Raw genomic sequence first — 12,128 nt, forward strand, 5'->3', positions numbered from 1 at the left:
TCCGCACCAGCTCTTGGACACTTTGCATGCTTGATTGTCCAATAGTAGTGCTTTTAGTAATGGGCTGTGTATCATTATTCTTTCTAATGGTAAGGGCCTAGCTTTGTAATGTGTGTGTTTGTCTTCCCTATGATGAACCCTATGACAGAGTTTGAGGATTGCTTGAACTGTCTTTTCTAATCAGCACCTACCACAGTGTCTGACATGTTCTTAGTAAGTGAACAGATTACAGTGGGTGAAACTCCAGAATTACATATTTGTTCTTTATGACTCTGAACATCAAATTTTCATCTAGCTATTGGCCAGTGGATCGCTCTAGGGCACTTGAAGATCCAAGGTGATCAAGATGTAGTTTGATCCAAGTGTCTTTTAAAGCAAAATCCAGGGCACTCCAGGTAAAGATGGTGCAGTGCAGTTACAGCTTTTTGTGGACTACATCTGTAAACTTGTGCAGATTGAATGTTTTGGCTGCTGTAGCTGGAGGAGCCCCTTTAGTGGGAATTAAAGCTGCAAATAGTGTGGTATTAGCAACTGAGAAGAAACAGAAATACAGTCTGTGATGAGCAAAGCATACCCGAAGTAAAACCAATTACCAAGCATATAGGCTTGGTGGAGAGTGGCCCAGATTACAGAGAGCTTGTGCAGAGCCCAGAAACTAGCTCAGCGATACTACCTCATTCACCAAGAACCCATTCCCGCAGCTCAACTGGCATAAGGAGTAGCTTCTGTGATGCAAGAGTACACTCAGGTGGTGTTCTTCCATTTGGAGCTTCTCTACTAATTTGTGTTTAGAATGAGGGGCAGCCTTATTTACTTCAGCCATATCCATCTGGAGCTTACTCTGCCTGGAAAGCCATAGCAATGGGAAAGAACTATGTGAATGGGAAGACTTCCCTTGAGAAAAGATATAATGAAGACCTGGAGCTTGAAGGTGCTGTTCATACAGCCATATTAACCCTAAAGGAAAGCTCTGAAGGGCAAATGGCAGAAGACAATATGGACGTTGAATGTGCAGTGAAGCCAGATTCGGGAGGCTCACTGAAGTTAAGCATTACTTGGCTGCCATAGCATACAAATGAAGTGACTGAAAAATCTGCAATTCCAGATAATCCCTCTACTTAAACATGTTTAAAGTAAGTTCTGTTCTACAGGCTTTTTGCATACTTATTTCTGCATGGTTTGATGGACTGTTTTTAAAATGACACTTATAAGTCATAACCATTAAATAAAAATATATACATAAACAAAAGAAAACTCCAATTGTTGTATGAGGTTTTCTTTTTTTTTCTATTATTCCAAATTATAAAGAAAAAGAAACTTGAAAAAAAAATCTCAAGTGAGGGGAATCCCTGGGTGGCTCAGCGGTTTAGCGCCTGCCTTTGGCCCAGGGCGCGATCCTGGAGTCCTGGGATCAAGTCCCACATTGGGCTCCTGGCATGGAGCCTGCTTCTCCCTCCTCCTATGTCTCTGCCTCTCTTTCTCTCTCTATGTCTATCATGAATAAATAAATAAATCTTTAAAAAAAATCTCAAGTGACTTAGCTCACTATAGGACAAAAATCAAATGAGCTATTGTGTTTATGGCACGTATTGTAGAACTGTGGTAAAATGTATTGAGCTTTCTTCATCGGGGATAATGTTTTACATAGTAGGACACTGATACAAGATCAACTTAGCTGCTTTCCCTTTGAAACAATCTTTGGCCAATTTCACAAAACATTTCACAAATAATGTACCTCTACTATGTGCAAGTCACTAATAGTTAGGCTAGCAATAGAGTTAGAGTGGTGAACAAATTCTTTCCTACCCGGGTAGACCCTATATTCTAGTGAGAGGTACAGGAAATAAACAGAGTAAATAAATAAATTACAAGACAGCGTATGATTACTCCTACTTGTCACTACAAAAGAATTAACTCAAAATGGATCAAAAAACTAAAACATGAGAGTTAAAATGTAAAACTCTTAGTAGAAAACATAGGAATAAATTTTATGACCTCAGATTGAGCAAAAAATTCTTACATATGATACCAGAAACCCAAGCAACAAAAGAAAAGTAGATAAATTGGATTTCATCAAAGTTAAAAATTTTCATGCATCAAAGAACACTGTCAAGATAGTGAAAAAATAATCTGAAGAATTGGAGAAATATTTGCAAATCACATATCTGATAAGAGTCTGGTAGGTAAAATATATAAAAAATTCTTACAACTTAACAAAAAAAGATGAACATCCTAGTTAAAAAATGGGTAAGAGACTCACATAAAGATTTTTTCCAAAGAAGATAGGCAAATTGCCAACAACTATATCTAAAGCTATTCAGTGTCATTAGTCATTAGGGGAATGAAAACAAAAATCACAAGGAGACACCACCTTACACCCACTAGAATGGTTACAAAAGAAAAAATATAAGTGTTGGCAGGATGTGGAGAAATTCGTATCTTTGTATATTGTTGGTGGGACCTAAAATTGTGCAGCCACAGTGGAAAGCAGTTTGACAGTTCCTGAAAAGTTAAACATGGAATTACCACGTGACCCAGCAACTCCACGCTGAGGCATACACCCAAGAGAACTGAAAACAGGTGTTCAAACAAAACTGTTCGGAAATGTTCATAGCAGCCCTACACACGATAGCCAAAAGGTGGAAGTAACACAGATGTCCATCCACAAATACGTGGATACAGCAAATGCAGTGTGTCAGCATGACGGAATATTGCTCAGCCACAAAATGGAACGAAGTACGGATACAGGCTAAGTGTGAATAAACCCTGAACATGTGACTCTAAGTGCAAGAGACCGCATACAACACGCCACGTATGGTAGGATTCAACTTAAACGAAATAGCCAGAGTCGGGTGTAGAATAGGTGATGGAGTTTGCTGATGGATTATATATGCTACCTTAGAGAAAGACGAGTGAAGAATGACTCCAAAATTTTTGGTCTGAATAACTGGAAAGATGGAGTTGCCATTTGCTGAGAGGAGGAGGGCTGTGAAAGCAAGAGGTTTGGGGGAAAATGAAGTTGGTTTTGGAGAGAAGTTCAAAAGATCTATTTGATGCCCAAGGGGAGGAGTTGCGTAGGTAAGTGGCCGGACTGTGCGGTGTTCAGGGAAGAGGCCTGAGCTCCTAAACAAGATTGCATTTAAAGCTGTATGACCTGAATACAGTCACCAGATGTGACTGGTGAGACTTGTTAGATGTGACAAGAGTTGCAGAGACTGAGCGCTGGGACATTTTCATTTTAGAGCTTGGAGGGTGGGGGGCTGCAAAGGGGCCTGAGAAGAAGCCAGCTGGGATTTTATCCCCTTCTGATGGCTCTAACCATCAGTTTTTTTCAGGTAATTATAAATCTAGGTCGACAGACCAGTCCTGAAGCCCTGGGTCGCAGTTTTCGCTGTCATTTGGACGCGATCCTTGGTTCTGGCGGAGCCTCTCACTCCATATACTACGTTGCTGATTCCCTGTCAACTCCTCTGTCTTAGTCAGTCCTCCTTCCTGCTTCACGTATGCATTCTGTGGGGAAGAGCAACACCATTTTCCCAATGACCCAGACTGGAGACCTCAAAAACACATTTGGCCCGTCCTCCCTTATCCCACAACACTGTGGTTCCCACCCTCACCTGGCCACTCACCTGGACCTCTACAACAGCATCCGGGCTCTCCCTCGGCTTCCCCTCGCTCTCCCTTCCAGCCAGCCCTGGGCATCGCTGTAGGTTTGGAGCAGATCTGAGTAAGGTTATTCTCCCCTCAAACCCCTCGATGTCTCCCCTCTGCCGACCAGATGAACATTTCAAGGCCTTTCCAAGTGCAACCACGTCTTTATTTATAATCTTGGGTTGTCCCCGTATACACACTCCTGCAAACCCCAGGCCCTTCTGCTTGGTGTCCCTTTCCCATCACTCTCTCTCCCTCCCTACTCTTTATCCAAAATCCTTTAACCACCTTCCAAGGCCCATTTCACATGTGCATTCAGACCTGAAGCACAGAGCTTTTATTATCCTCAAGCCACATGAACTATTTCATGACCCTTAGAAAGTTTTACATTTTATATTTCTTATAACCCAATGAGGTTTGGTTAGTTTTGTCAGTTGAGAAGCTAGGCCTCCTTCTTGTAACAACATTTGGAGTTTCTCTTGAGGGAGCTATTTATATTCTATATTCTTCTGCTAGATGACTTTGGGGGCTGACCACCCTGTTTGGTACAGAGACAGTCACAGACTCGAGGCTCAAACAGTTCCGCTAAATGCTTCAGGGATGGACAGGTGGACGCCAGCTGGGCAGGTGAGTCACTTTCTGTCCTTTTATCCTGCTTCACTTTTTAAAATAGCCCTTATCATGGATAATTTTACATATTTATTTCTGTATTTGTCTAGCGTATGTTCCCTCACTAGAGCATGGGTTCCATGAGGGCAGGCGCTTTGTCCATTTTGCGTACAGGTCCCGTAGCCTCTGAGGCTGAACGCTGCCTCATACTTACCATGCGCTTAATGTTCGCTGAATGACTGAATACATTAGCGACCCCATCCCAGGGCTCCTGCAAGAACTATCAGGAAACAGAGTGGTTTATGTCCAGACCTGACATGAGAACTATCAGGCAGAGTGGGAGTCGGGGACTGGTGGTTATTTTGCCACCGCAGAGCGGAGCCTGCCTGAGAAGGGAGCCAACCCTGGGCCGGGCGGTAACCGAGATGGATTTCTGCCAACATGATTTGAATGCCTGGACCCAGCTGAGGATGCACTTCCTGACGCTTGAAGAATTTGCAGTTTGTGAAGCAATATCTTCTCCCCCACCCCAGCCAGTTTCAGTCACCTGCAGGCGCCCTGATAGGCGGGTCACATCATAGCCCCTTTGTGCAGTGTATCATAGAGCTGGGCATCATTCAGCTCTTCCGTAGGACTGCAGCTACCTGAGGGAAACGACCGTGCCCTACGCTCATCTTTACATTGCACCTAGCACTGACTTACTGATTTCCTGTGGTCACCTGGTAATCATCGGACAAACACTTATTGAGTTAAAATATATAAAATTATCTGTCTTCATTTGAAAGTCAGAGATACCTTTTCTTACATAGTATTTTGAAGAAAGGTATTTATGCCCCTAAAGAAGACGTTTGCAGTGTGTCCACATCTTAGTGTTCTTGAAATGAAGCATCAACCTCCGAAATATTCTCACTAACGTTTCATACCATATTCTATAATAATATATTAATCACATTAGAATTTTGGATGAGTCCCAAAAAGTATGTTAAATTTGGCTCCTTATCAAAAGCCTGGGAAAATATTGAAATATCTCTGTTTCAATGTCTAACTTGATATGAGTGCTTCTTTGGTGTGCACGGATGTAAAAAGGGAGGGGAGTCCTACTCATTTAACAGAAGGCATGATGTGTTTTTGGATTCGCAGATTCGTGTAATCCTAATGGTCCGCTATCAACATTCTCATATTTTGGCCTGAATTTCTGCCTGTGAAATTAGAGCCAAATGAAAGGTTATGGCTGTGCCGGAGTTCATTAATTCTCTCTCACTCTTGCTGGTGACCAGCCGTACCTATGGGTCTGTGGGCCACAGTTAGAAGCCAAATGATCTCTCTCGGCAGGAAATCAGCAGTTTTGATCTCCAAAGCTCAGGGTTTTAAATTAATGGAAATAAGCAGCCAAAGATAGAAGGTAGTCGATTCTGGCTCATTAGTATTTCAAGGAGAAGAAAACAAACACCATCTATTTCCCCCAAACATGTGCACATGCCAGGGCCTTGCCTCCTCCTTTGCCTCCTTGTCATTTGAACATTAATGCACATGCGCCGGGGACTGTATTCTAGGCAAGAAGTCAGAGAAACGTTTGACCCAGAAGGAGATTAGAAGTCCTTGGGTGCAGAGCACAGGCCTGAGGTGCCCAGGACGTCCGTGCTGCAGGGGGAAGTGTGAGGGATGAGGCCACGCCTTTCTTCTATGCTCACGTGCGTGGTATCTGACACGAGGTAGAGGCTCTATAACCTATTATTTTGCTTAATAAATGAAGAAATGGAGTCCAGTCACTGTCCCGGAGGCAGAAGTATAATGCTCTAAAACTCAACTTTTTTTTGTCTTGTTCTGTTTTGTTTTATTCTTTGAGACTTTCTAAGTGGATTTGGTACTATTCACTGATTAACAGTAATTAGAGTCAAGATTCTTTGTGTTATATTTCATTGATACAGTTATCATTGCCTGTCAAAATTATTATTATTGTTATTATTTTTAGTGCAGTGCTCTATAGAGTCAAAAAACAGCTGCTCGATGCCTTTTTTTTTTAATAATTTCAATTCATTAATGTAGAAACTTCTCAGACTTATTTTCCCTTTTAGGTTATGAAGCTGTAACTCCTCGGAAAACCCCCAACATTCTTCTTCTTCTTCTTTTTTTTTTCCTAATTACCCTTCTCTGGATAATCTCCAGTTCCTCCAAGTGATTCTTTCAAGGGTATAAAAATCCATTACTGCAGGCTTTCTTGGACAATAACAATTCTGTCCTTGCCCTTTGGTTGACAGAGTAACATGCCCAACATTCTGGTAATGTGAGGGCCGAGGGACCCGACAGTTGTTTTCTCCCCATACTCAGTTGCCAGTTTAAATACTATCAATGTTTCCAAATTTATAGCACTGTGGCCTCACATTGACTGAGAAAAGTCTTATATGGAAGCAAGAGGGTTTTTTTTTTATTATTTTACTATCGTCCACCAGTTCTTATAATATAAGAGAGGCAATTTTCCAATTCTTGCAAACACATCTGTAGGCTGGCGCCCCAATAGGTGCCACAGTTCAAGCTTGTTTAAATGGAAGAAGCTGGTCAAGTACCAAGCACCTGCTCGAAGTATTCCATATGATTTTCCTCTCAGAAGGAATGACCAAGCTGAAGCAGCTGTGGGTAATTTCATTCGCCAAAACAAGCTGGAAGCAAAAAGGAAAAATAACATAATTAAAATCCTAAATGGAACTCAGTACAATCTCATTAATAAGCTACAAAGTATTTAAATAGCTAGCATGCCTCTGTGCTTGCCAGTATTACCACATCATCAAGAAAGTGAAAAATGGACATACATGTTATTCATTAAGTCTAAAAGTAGGAAACTTGTGGGCTGATTAATTCAAGTAGGTAAATGAAGCCAAGAAGTAGAGGTATGGATCACTTGATGGAAAATAACCAAGTAAGTCCTTTGCTAGCTCACCTGTCTGCTTGGTGTATGATCCATGGGATAGATAGATAGATAGATAAAATCATCTATCTATCTATCATCTATCTATCTATCTATCTATCTATCTATCTATCTATCTATCTATCATCTATCTATCTATCGTCTATCTATCCACAACCCTGAGATTGTGACCTGAGCTGAAGTATTTGCTCAACTCTAGAGTGCTAAAAAAGAAAATCAGAAAATTCCAACAATCACTAAGCCAGAAACAATGTATGGTAATTAAAAACTTCTCCCATTCCCTTAGGTGCATCACTTTGTAACATGACCTTGTTGGTCCTCTTAACCAGCGAACTTTTACTTCTTCACCAATTGAATTTGGACTTGCCTTTGTAACTTGCTTTGGCCAAAGGAACATTACCAAATGTGACTCAAGCAGAGGCTTGAAAATGTACATTGGGGTCTGTGACAGTTATTTTGTGTGTTACTTGACTGGACTAAGGGAAATCCAGATAGCTTGTTAAAATATTATTTCTGGGTGTGTCTGTGAGGGTGTTTCCAGAGGACACTAACATTTGAATTAGTGAAAGACATGGCCTTAACTGAACAATAAAGAAAAGGAAGGGCAAATTCGCTCTCTCTCTCCTTGAGCGGTGACAACTATCTTCTTCCATTCTTGGTTCTCAGGCCTTCAGATGCAGACTGAATTATATTCCTAGGTTTCCTGGTTCTCCATTTTGGAAATGGCAAACTGTGGAACTTCTCCACCTCCATAACCGCATTAAGTCAATTTCTATAATAAAAATCCTCTTTATGTGTATCTCTATATATTCTATTGATTCTGTTTCTCTGGAGAATCCTATTATAGGGCCTTACTCTCTCTTCCTGCTGTGAACCCTGAGAACTCCAAGTGAAGAAGCATGGGCTAATCTAGGAGAGAGACGAGAGAGAGAGAGAGAAACTCAAACATTTCATTCTCTCCATTCAAACATCATGCAGAGAGAGGCTCAAACATTTTGGCCATCATGGCCACAGCCCTAGACATTTTAGTGAAGCCAAGCTAAACCACGAGCTTAACCATCCTAGACCAGAATTGCCAAGCCCCCAACAGAAACATGAGAAATAACTAAGTCAGCAGCAAAGGCTAATTTATACACAATAAAATAATTATTTATATAATTAAAATTCAACTGTAAAACATGGCATGTGGTGGTAAAATGATTAGAGAAATTATACAAAGGTGAGGTTGGGGTGGAAATGCCTCAAATGCCAGTGAGGTTTGGTGATGTTATGCAGAATATTTTGCAAAGTTTTTTTTTTTTTTTTCCTGCTTCATTTTCATCCCCAAACCATCTGCAAATCCTGGTCACTTTATATTTAGATTCCTGCAAACACCTTCTTATGCATCTTCCATAAGATTTGTCGTTTTGTCCATAATCCAAATAAGTATGCTTAGAGCCATTTGAGTTATATATAAATTCTTTGAGGAATGGAACTATACTTAGTATCAAGATTTTTTGATTGTTCAAATAAAGCATTTCACCTTGGAAGCTAAATAGATAATAAGGTGATTTTAAAGTATATCCACAGATTCTTTGACCACAGTCCCCCAGTTCAAAAGGTGGAGCCCACATGTGAAATAATTAGTTTCCAATCAAGTTATAGTCTGTTTAATGGGCCTCGGCACAAAATGTCATTTGTCTCTTGCTCAATTGAAAAAGGCTGGACTTAGTGGCTTGCTTCTAATGAATAGGTTGTAGTGGAAGGGATGGCAACTGACTTCTGAGGCTAGGTCATTGAAAAAATAGAGTCTCTCTTGGATTATTCACTTTGGAGGAGGGGAGCAGACTTGTCGGGGCAATCAAGTAGTCCTTTGGAGAGGCCCACCTAGTGAGTGACTGCATTTCCCACCATCAACCAGCACCAACTTATCAGCTCATGTGAATGAACTACTTTGGAAAAGGATTCTCCAGTCCAAGTCCCAAATCAACGCCCCAGCCATTATCTTGACCACTACATAATGAAGGGCCTCAAGGCAGAACCATCCAGCTCTGGGCTGCTCCTTAATTCCTAGCCCTCAAAAACTCCGAGATTTTTAAAATGTTTCTTGTCTTGAGCTACCAAATTTTAAGGTAGTTTGTTTTACAGCAATAGATAACTATTACACAGAATAAGAAAAGTATGGCATTTACATAGTCCTTTTAAAAATAAAGATTATAAGCCGATCAATCAAATTTTGGTATAACAGCTACAGCAAGGAAAGTTAGTAGTTCCAATCCTTTATCTAGAAATCCAATGTGGACTCACACACACTTCTAGTGTTTTGCAATGATGCCATTATCTAATCAGCTGACCTTATTCAAATTCTGGCAAATGTTGCATTGATCATCTCTATAGAAGGACACTGATCATGTATTATGGGTAGGTATTATGCTTCTCTAATGCCCTTTAAATTTTTAACAGTCACAAAGCCTTTATTTTTTTAAATTAAAAACAATATTTATTTTATTTTTCAACTTTGTTAAGGTATATTTAATATGTAAAGATTTGTGCATATTTAATGTATATACATTAGTTGTATATATTTTGAGTTTGGATATTATGCATATACCCATGATACCATCATCACAAACAATACAATAAACATATCTATCACCTCCGAAAGATTTCTTGAGTCCCCTCACTTTTTTTATTTTACTTTCCCTGTGGTAAGAACACTTAGCACGAGAGTCCAGGATAGACAAATATATAAAGACAGAAAGTACCTTGAACGACATCTGGGAGGTGATAGTTAAAAGGTACAGGTTTCCTTTTGAGATGATGAAAATATTCTACAGTGGGTTGTAGTGATGGTCACATATCTGTGTGAATATACTGAAAAGCATACATTTTAAATGGGGAAATTGTATAGTATGTGAATTACATACATCTTGATGAAACTATTAGAAAAAAAGTTCAACTAATGAAACATTGACAACATGCTTTCAGGCTCTTTTTAAAAATTTTTTTTAAAAATTTAAGGACTTATTTATTTTAGAGAGAGAGTGAGCAATAGAGAGAGAGGTGGGGGCATAGGGAGAGGGAGAGAGAGGCCTAAGCAGACTCCACACTGAATACAGATCCCGGCATGGGGCTCCATCTCACAATCCCTAGATCACAACAGTCGGACGTTTATCAGATGGAGCCACCCAGACACCCCCAGATTCTTCATTAATGTGTAGGATGTAGTTACAAAACATTTAAAAAACATTTAATCTGTGATTGGTAATTTCAAATTCATGTTTCATGTTAGATTTGTGTTAGAGTATACATATCCTCAACTTCAAGAATAAAATTTCCCAAAGAAAGTTTTATTAGAATCATAAGACTAGAGTTAGGTTAAGCAGAACCTGCTCAGGCTTGGAGTTTTTGCTCACATATCCATGGATCTACTCTTTGCATACAAACCAAGACATCATAACATTACAAGGCAAGAACAAGCTAAATTACTGGCTAAACAAATCAAATCTTGAAAAGTTAAAGGCTTTCTTACTTTTCCAAATAAAACAGATGGGACACTATTCCAGAACTCTAGGGACAAAAGTCTCAGAATACAGATGTTGATGTTATTTGAACCATGTTTGAGCATGCATGCTAGTGTACTGGTCCTACCCATCACCAAATCAGCTCAACTCCAGGATGACCTGGGGTTGGATGGTTTCCCCATGTCTTTTCGTCCACATTTTCCTTCCTACAAGCTATCAGCTGAAGGCTTCTTACCATTCACAACTGTCTATAGTCAATAGTCTATCACTTCTATCTTCTATAATCTATCACTAAGTATTAAATATTCCTTAATAATATATTAAAGGCTATCATATTTCTTCAATCCGCAAATCTGTGGCCTATTTTAATGTTGAGGAGAGACAGCTTCTCTTGGTGTATTGCCACCCAAATATAATAGGTTTGTGTACCACTTAAGGCCCTACAGGACTGGGGATTCTTTAAATTGGCACAGATTGGGAAAAGCACTGGAGATGTCTGGAAGGACAGGTAGACTTGGTTTGGGGAGACCCTTGAGAGAAGAGGAAGGGAGGAAAAACGGAGCAGAAAAGGACTGGGGTGTTAGAGAATGGGGCACAGCAGGCAGCTGCGGTAGTGGTTTCATTTTCTTTTCCTTGCTACAGATCGTTGGTACTGATGGCAACCCCTTTCCATCATTCCCCTCCCGTGGCACTTGCCTCGCTCGGGCTACACTTGAGATTTCTGCGTGGGGTGAGCCAGTAGAGGTTATAGCCCCCAGGAATGTTCCTGAGGGCCAGAGCGCTCAAGTGCCTGGAGAGGAGGGCACCATACACAGCCAAGATCAGGGACTTGAAGTCTGCCAGCAGAAGCCTGGACGTGCTGTCGCCTCTGCTTCCCTGACGGCAGAGTTGGTGCTTAAGAGACAGCCTGGAAGCAGACCTTTGTTCAAGTCAAAGTTCTACAATTTACTAGCTGCATGATCTTGGGTCAGTCACTTCACTCCTGTGAAACCAATTTAAATATAAAATGAGGATGATAGTAACATCCAGCTCATACAGTTATTGTGAGAATAACAATGATTCTCACTACTACTACTAACATAAGAATAGTGTCTGATACATAGCAGCAAATACGTGAGAGACATTTTTATGATTGTGTTTAGGCATTACCCATCCAGATGGAAATGGGTCCTGGAAGTGGGGCTCTGGACTTTATTTTTCCATTCAGCACACCAACAAACGTTGAAACTTTTTGATCACCTTAACATCCTGACTATAGAGCCATCTGGAATACTTGCTGGAAATATTTTGAAAGACTTGATAAAAGCTCATTGGGATAATTTTTCAAATGAAACGACAGCTGTGAATGGATAAGAAACCCTTGCCCATCACATTTTGGGCAGTTCTAAAGCATGTAATGTTGACAAAGAAGAATAAATTATGGAGGCCACTTTAGATGACTT

At 40.4% G+C, this 12,128-nt stretch overlaps 1 pseudogene; it reads left to right on the forward strand.

Annotated features, from left to right (window-relative positions):
- Positions 1-401: 401 nt before the first annotated feature.
- Positions 402-1,079, forward strand: LOC129498433 (proteasome subunit alpha type-2-like; annotated as a pseudogene).
- Positions 1,080-12,128: the final 11,049 nt, after the last annotated feature.

This window comes from Nyctereutes procyonoides, unplaced genomic scaffold (assembly GCF_905146905.1).
Source record: "Nyctereutes procyonoides isolate TBG_1078 unplaced genomic scaffold, NYPRO_anot_genome, whole genome shotgun sequence".
In the NCBI taxonomy this organism is placed as follows: Eukaryota; Metazoa; Chordata; class Mammalia; order Carnivora; family Canidae; genus Nyctereutes; species Nyctereutes procyonoides.